Source organism: Vombatus ursinus, unplaced genomic scaffold (genome assembly GCF_900497805.2).
Source record: "Vombatus ursinus unplaced genomic scaffold, bare-nosed wombat genome assembly UNPS02009573.1, whole genome shotgun sequence".
NCBI lineage: Eukaryota > Metazoa > Chordata > Mammalia > Diprotodontia > Vombatidae > Vombatus > Vombatus ursinus.
This window is the reverse complement of record NW_020949351.1, coordinates 28,909,681-28,917,942: the sequence shown is the minus strand read 5'-3', so window position 1 is coordinate 28,917,942 and position 8,262 is coordinate 28,909,681. Positions and strand designations below refer to the sequence as shown.

General features: G+C 36.5%; 1 pseudogene; it reads right to left on the bottom strand.

The window, feature by feature from the left end:
* Window positions 1-608: 608 nt before the first annotated feature.
* Window positions 609-708, bottom strand: LOC114036083 (annotated as a pseudogene).
* Between the last annotated feature and the right edge of the window lie 7,554 nt (window positions 709-8,262).

The following is an 8,262-nucleotide window of genomic DNA, read 5'->3' as shown; positions in this document are numbered from 1 at the left end:
TGCAATTGAAACTAAAAGGGAGTAAATGGTGGGTCTGTGTATGTTTCATGGCACCATAAAAATCTAATTTTACACATAAAGCTGAAAATTTTGGGCCCTCAAGAAAAAAAATCAGACTAAATCTTCCCTGCACTGTTCAGAAAAGATCTCCATCTATCTCCTGTTCATTTCAGGGACTTATAGAGTAGTCCTATGAATAAAGAAAAAGAATTTGGCACGATTACCAGGCAGAGTCACACGAGTAATGTGTTTCAATATTTCAGTGAAGCTGTGATCTCATCAATGTGGATATTTCACCGAAGGTTGCAAATCCCCACCTAACAATTTCTCTTCAACTTCTATCAATCCATGTCCTCCCCTAAAGTCATAACAGGGGGTCTGTCCAAGGTGCTGAAAAATTTCCTCTAGATCTTTGAATATTATGAGACGCTGGCTCATCTAACCAGAATTAGGATTCTTGAGGTTTCAAGTAGAGTTAGGTTTCTTGCCATATCATAGATCTAAACCTGGAAGGAATCTTAGAGACCATCTAGTCTAATCTTCAATTTTTATTTTATTTTACTTTTTTATGAGAGCTCATTTACTTTATCACAGTTACAGATCTAATTAAAAATATGGAATGCTTCACAAATTTGCATGTCATCCTTGTACAGGGTCCATGCTAATCTACTCTGTATCATTCCAATTTTAGTATATGCCAAAGCTGGCATCCAATCCTCAAATTCTTACCAAAGATAGAAACTGAGGCCCCCAAAAGGATAAATTATGCCCAGTGTTTTTCAGATAGTAAATGGTAGAGGAAGGATTCATACTCAGGTCTTAGGACTCTTTAGTGACATGTTCTTTACCTGGTACCATGTTTTATCCCATTAGGCTTTTCTTCTTGCTTTTAAGAAAATTAGTCCAGGGTTCACCTATTTGGATTCTTCCATATCCCTTACCCTTTATAGCCTTGTGACAGCCCAAAAGTTTGATAAACAGGAGGTGGAGAGGTGAGCTGAAACTAACAAAATAATCTTATAGTTTTTCCCAAGGACACCATGAACTTGAGCAGGAAGAAAAATAAATATGATTCATGTGTATGTGTGTGTGTTAGAAGGTTAAGGTTGGGAGAGGGACAGAATATATTTAATTTTAATCCTTAACTTGAGTACAATATAATAATGATCTAGCTTTTGTGGTCAAGGTTGGCCTACTTCATGATGTTTGTATGTTCCTAAGTTTGCCAGACCTGACACTTTCATAAAACAATTTCTAAATGTAAAAACAGGCATTTTAAATTTCTTCTTCAAACTATTATTTTAGACTTCTGAACTCTGATTTTTCTTATTTCTGAGCTTTTATTTTCCTTCAGAGGAGAGCGAACTCCTTAGAAGCAGAGGCTTATATTTCTTCTGAACTCAGCTATAAATTATTTACACACTTCCCCCTCCCAAAACAATTAAGTACTTACAAGCTTTTCTAAGGTTTTATTCTATGACCTCAACTATTAGTGTTCTATTTTTTTTAATGGGACCTATTATTTCATTGGCATAGGAAACTTCCTTTACCAAAGCAAGTTAACATCTACTCTACAACGTATAGTCTTAGCTGTCCAGGACTTGATGAAGTTAAGTGAATCTCTTCCTTCTTTAACTTTCTTTTCCATTTGGCCAATTCTACTTTTTAAGCAGTTGTTTTCTTTTTCCCAGCTGTCAACTATTTTTTTTCATAATTGTCTTGCATCGCTCTCATTTCTTTTCCCAGTTTTTCTCCTACCTCTCTGATTTTTTAAGCTCCTTTTTGAGCTCTTCCATGAGTTCTTTCTGGGCTTGAGACCACTCCCATTTTTCTTTGGAGTTTTGCTCATAGGTATTTTGACATTGTTGTCCTCTTCTGAGTTTGTGTCTTTTGATCTTACCTGTCACCATAATAACTTTCGGTGGTCAGATTCCTTTTTTATTGCTTTTATTGCTCATCTTTTTTGGCCTTTTCCCTTTCTTTTAAATTTGAGCTCTGCTCCCATGTTGGAAAGGGCACTGTCTCAGGCTTCATGTGCCAGGGGCTGCAGGCCCTGGTTCTTTACCTGCTGCTACACTGATGTTGCCCTGAGGCCTACAGGGGACCCTGGTGCTACATTGAGGTGGTAGGGTGGGTGGGGGTGGCTGGTGCTGCTGGAGACCATAGGAATCTGGCAGCTTACCTGGTGCTGAGCCATGGTCCTAATGCTGGTGTCTGGCTTAGGCTGAGGTCAGTGAGGTGTTTCTGTTTCCCTAAGGCTATACTGAAGCATGTGGCAGTCTGGCCACTGGCTGCCTGTTTGCCCAGGGCTATGTTGAAGCACAGAGCCAGGCTGTGAATGTGGAGGTCTGGCTGCTGGAGTTTGCCTGTTTGCCCAGAGCTATGATGAAAGCTTGGGAGTTCTTGGAGCTGGAGTCTGCTGGTTTCCCTGGCTATGCTGAGGCACATGGGAGAGGGAGGGTTGTTGGCATTTGTTGGCACCACCTCACTGGGGCTCAGGATCTCCCACTGGTTTTCTGAGGTGAGGCTTGCTGCTGGCTTGCTGGGATGCTTCCTGTCCTGGACTGCTTTCCTCTTTTACCTGAGTGAGACAGACCTTTCTTGCTGATTTTCCAAGTTTCTTCAGTTAAAAGATTGTTTCACCCTATCTTTTATCTGGATCTGCTGTTCCAGGATTTGTTTTGGGTACTTTTTAATAGTTGTTTGGAGGTGAATATGGGAAAATTATAGTGATTTACTGCTTACTCCTCATTTTGTGGGACCAGTGTTTTGTAGAAATTGTGTTAAGTATGAGTCCATTTTTCTCCAAGGACAAAGATAGTATAGAATAGTGTGCCTCCGAGGAGGTGTGCGTGTGTGTGTGTGTATATGTGTGTGTGTGTGTGTGTGTGTGTGTGTGTGTGTGAGAGAGAGAGAGAGAGAGAGAGAGAGAAAGAGAATGTTTATAATTCTGTTCTTCCTATAGCTTCAAAATAAATTCTGTTCTTACTATATCTTCAAAGTAAACATCTCTTTATAAAAACTAATTGATGTTCATTGGTTAAATGAAAATGTTAATTAAAAGTTAATTACTGAGAGGTGACTTTGGGGAGAATACATCAGAATGGGGGCTTGAACTGATAGCATTAGAGAAGAATAAACTCAACCCCTCAGATATATTCCTAGAACCTGCAGGGGGAAATGCAGGGCTTGCTTCCATCCCCCTTCCAGAGAGTAAGGCCAGAGAGAATCACTATATTTTAGTCAGAAATTAGCACCAACTAAAAAATACACCAAATGATATATTGTATATACTATATATACTGTAGAATGATGGTACATAAAACTGTAAATCTCTATCATGCAGTGCTTGGTTTTTTTTTCAGGTATGTAATGATTCATTATGTAACTTTCAAAGCTGTCTTGCTTCTCTGTGGTTCTTTCTGGTTTTCCTTCCATTCTCTTATTTTTTGGGGGGCAGGGGAAGGAAACCCTATTTCTATTCCATCTTTCCCTTCCATCTCTCATTGGGAAAAAAAATAGAAAAAACAGACAAACTCCTGTAACAAATACATAAAATCAAGCAAAGCAAACTCCCGCATTGGTCATGTCCAAAAGTTTATATCTTATTCTACATTTCAAGTACATCATCCCTCTGTCAGGAGGTGGGTAGTATACATTATAATATCACTGGTACTGATGATGGTCAGTCATTACATTGGTGAAGAGTTCTTAAGTCACCCATTTTTTTAAAAAAACATAATTCTTTTTATTATATAAATTGTTCTCTTGGTTCTCTTCACTTTATTCAACGTCAGTTCATGAAAGTCTCCCCAAATATGTCATTTCATTCTATTCAATGACTCAAAGAACCCTACTTCTTCCTTACTGAACTAGTTTGCTCATCTCAATTTATACCTTTGAGTGACTGGTTGATTCAGTAGAGATGTTTAGGATTTGTTCACACTGAGCTGATATCTCAGATTTATTGATTGATGAATGGGAGAAATTCAGGCCCTCTGTGTTCCATTAGAATTGGGTAGACCCTCTACCCTTCCAGAAGATAACTGCCTCAACTTCCTCCTTTCAAATATTCAGCTAATAACTAATAACTGGGTATTTTAGAAGTACAATATTTTCTTAGTTTGTCAAATTATAGAAATATGTTTTCAGCTTTAAAAACTATTACTAAATGGCCTCCAGTTTCAATATAATAATTTTCAAAACTCAGGTATGTCATAAAAAGCTTTGGATTTAGAAGGTAATAGGGTTTGAGGTCTCCCCCTTAAAAATAGCTTGTATCCTAAGACTATCAGATTAACTCTGAACTTGTTAATGATCTTTGGGATAGGCATTTCCTCGAATTTGCAAAAGAGCTTGCGCTAAAAAAGGCTGAATTTTAAGTAATAAATATCTTTTTTTCTAAAAATAAAATAATGAATAAAATAAATATAATAATATAAAATAGCTTACATTCTAAGCAATATTCCACTTGCTTGGAAAATGTAATTTCTTAAAATAAATGCCTTCAAATATAATCAATTTTTGTTTCCTATTTTTTTCTAGAATGTTTTCTTAGTACTCAGAAATCAGTTTTTACATACTGAAAGAATCCATTCAGAGATTTATGGTATAGTTTTGCAAAATTCTGTCTTTCAAATTGGAATGCTATTTTTAGCTAACTTTCTCTCTTATTTTGAGGTATTAACATAATTAAGTTTGTACCCTCATTCTAGGCTGTATTGATGCCAATTCTTCTTTGTAATTTCCCATGTTCCAGGAGTATCTTAAAGGTAAAGCATAGTTTAGAGGTGAGCTAAAGCTTACCCACATAGGAAAGGACTCTTCTGCCCTAGATACAAAGTTTTATGATGAAGATTTCTGCCTCACACATCTGAGTAGGCATCTTTCTCAATACAAATATTTCAAAAGGTATGCCTGAAATATTTCTTTAGAAAACAGTAACAAAATAACTCAAATTTCATCTAATGCACATCAATTTGACAAATATTGATAAAAAGATGGAAAAAAGTTGGTGTTGGAAGAGTTGTGGGAAGACAGGCACACTAATACCCTCTTGGTGGAAATGTTAATTGTTTCAACCCTTCTGGGGAAAAAATGGAATTTATGAAAAGAGTCACAAAATTGTTCATAACTTTTAACCCAGTGATTTTGCCACCGGACCTAAACCCCAAAGGTCAGTTATAGAAAAATTCCTAATATATAGTACCAAAATTTTCTTAAATGCGTTCTTTGTGGTAGCAAAAAACTGGAAACTATGTGTACTCATTAGCTGGGGGAATGGATGAACAAATTATGGTATATATCTATATCTATAGATCTATAGATATAGATATATACCATAATTTGTAATATATATGTCATATATACACACATATATGTATGTATATAAGGGAATATTATTTCACTCTTAAAATGATGATTAAATTCAGATAAACATGGGAAACTTAAGAATTAATTCAGAGTAAAGAAAGCAGAACCAAGAGAATAATCTTCATAATGTCTGCAATAATGTAAATGAAAGGATCGGTAAAAGGCAGCTAAGCTCAGATTAATTGTAATGAATAACCTTGGCTTGGGGAAAAGAGAAGATGAAAAAACTTCCTTTCTCTTTGCAGAGAGCTGCAGAACTACAGGCACATTATGTTATCAGTATTTTTTTTTTTTTTGGAGAGGCACTTGGGGTTAAATGACTTGCCCAGGGTCACACAGCTAGGAAGTGTCAAGGCTAGATTTGAACTCAGGTCCTCCTGACGCCAGGGCGGATGGTCTATCCACTGTGCCTCTTAGCTGCCCCTAAGACTAATAATAAAAATGATAATGACTGGCACTTACAAAGTGCTTTAAAGTTTTGCAAAGTGTTTTATACTTTACTGTCACACAGCTGCTTTGTTAGTCAGTTTTGGTTACCTGTTTTTCTTTATAATGAAGGAAGATTTGATGGTGATGGTGATTCATATAGGGAAATAATTCTGATATAAAAATAAAGCAAAAGGCATTGATTAAAATTTGATGCAGGATCTTATTTTGACAGAAACTCCTCCTCCTCATCCCCCATTATGACTGTGGCTAGGTGTGATGATGTCAGCAAGAAAGCCTATTGGCTCAAGTCCAAGGCTTGGTTCGGATGATTATTGAGCTATGTGACCCTATATACAAAGTTTTGAAACTTAGTCCAGCAAGTTGGAATTCTGCCTCCACCATTTAAGAGCCATATAACCCTGGGCAATCTGTCTCAGTTTCCTCATCTCTAAAATTGGGATTATAATAGTACCTACCTTCCAGGGTAATTGTGAGGATAAGATGAGATCATATTTGTAAAGAATTTTTTAAACCTTAAAGTGCTATATAAATGCTAGCTATTATTATTTCTTAGGGGACTATCTTCTCTTCTCTCTCCCTATAGACTCTCCTCAGACCATGGCTGGTAATGCATTTCATGGGCTGCAATCAAATAATAATAGATTTTTAGGGAACGAAGGTAGGAATGCTGTAACTCAATGGTCTTGTAGCCCCTTTACACTCTTAAAAATTATTGGTAACTCCAAAGGACTTTTGTTTATGTAGGTTACATCCAGGGGTGCTATGAGGTTCAAATGAGAAGATGAGTGTAAAACACTTCGCAAAACTTTAAAGCACTTTGTAAGTGCCAGTCATTATTATTTTTATTATTAGTCTGAGCCAGCAGGCCTTCAGGCTGGCGATGACTTCTTCCCTGATCCCTCTACTACACTGCTGCTGCACTGAAGCAATGTTGATAGAGCAATATAGGGATGCTGGCAAATGTTTAACACCCTAGGGGGTGGAGGGTAATGTATACACACTCTTATAAGTGGAATCTACATTATTAATACTTTCTTAAGTCTACATAATCAACAAAACAATAAATGAAGACCTGATTTGTAGAGAGACTTCTAAGGTGTAAATGTTCACACTGGAAATTTAACAATGGTCTCTCAAAAGCCAGTTAGGTCTGGCTCTAGCACACCATTACATATCAATCAATACTTATAATATTAGAAATTAAAACTATTTGTGAATTTATTAAAATAATAAACTTATTAAATATTGACACAAATAGCATATTATGAAAAATATTTGTATTTTCCAAAACAAAAAAATTTAGTGAGGAGTGATATTATTTTACATATTTAAAAATCTCTTCAATATCTAGCTCAATGGAAGACAGCTAGATCATCATAACTACTTCTGCATTCAGTCTGTTGACATGTTATTTGGGTTGAAATATATGAAGAAAAGTCATCTTTACACAGCTAGGGAGTTGGAAATACATCTAAGTATTATTATGAAAATGGTTTTGACCTAAAAAACTCTTTTAAAAGGTTTCAGGGATCCCTAACAGTTCACAGGCCACACTTGGAGAGCTGGGCCTCTAACTAAATCCTGTGTTCATTACTTCTGAAAGGTGAAGCTGTCAGTGTTGGAGGTAAATGATGGTATTAATGAGAGGTACACTGTTTGGCTGTTTAAGATGGTAGTCATAGACTGTTTGTACCTTGAGAGCATCATTGCTATTCTAGGGCTTATACCTTAGTTTTGTGGGGTCAGAAAGTTCATCATGTCTGTACCCTAAGAAGGCAATGTGGTCTAATGGAGGGCATATTGGTTCAAGTCCAAGACTTGGTTCTGATGATTATTAAGCTATATGACCCTATACAAGGTCACTCCAACTTTTTGAAATATAGTATTTTCATCTATAGGGTGAGAATATTAACAATAACTTTCTAGAGAAGCAGTACCATGATCTAAAATACATTGTAGCATTGAGCTTGGAAGGCTGACTTTAGTGATGTGGGGCTTGAGTTCAAGTGCCTGCTATGCCACCACCTACTCATCTAACAACCTTGGACAAGTAACTTCAGCTGCTTCAATTAGAGTTTTCTCATCAATAAAATGAGGGGGTTGGACTTGATGGCCTAGAGATCCATGGTTTTATAAATAGCTCTTTAAATTTTGCCAAGAACCTTACATACATTACCTCATTTGATTTGACCCCCACAACAATCCTATAAGGTAAGTGTTATTATTAACCAGATTATATTTCAAAGGTCACTATTCTCTATATTATTATACAGGTGAGGAAACAGGTTGAAAGAGGTTAAGTGACTTCCCTAGAATCACACAGATAATAAGGGCTGAGGTAGGATTTGAATTCAGGTCTTCCTAATTCTAAAACTGGGACTTTTGTTCACTGTACCATTTAGCTATCTCTAACACTACCTACTTCACAGGATTGTTGTG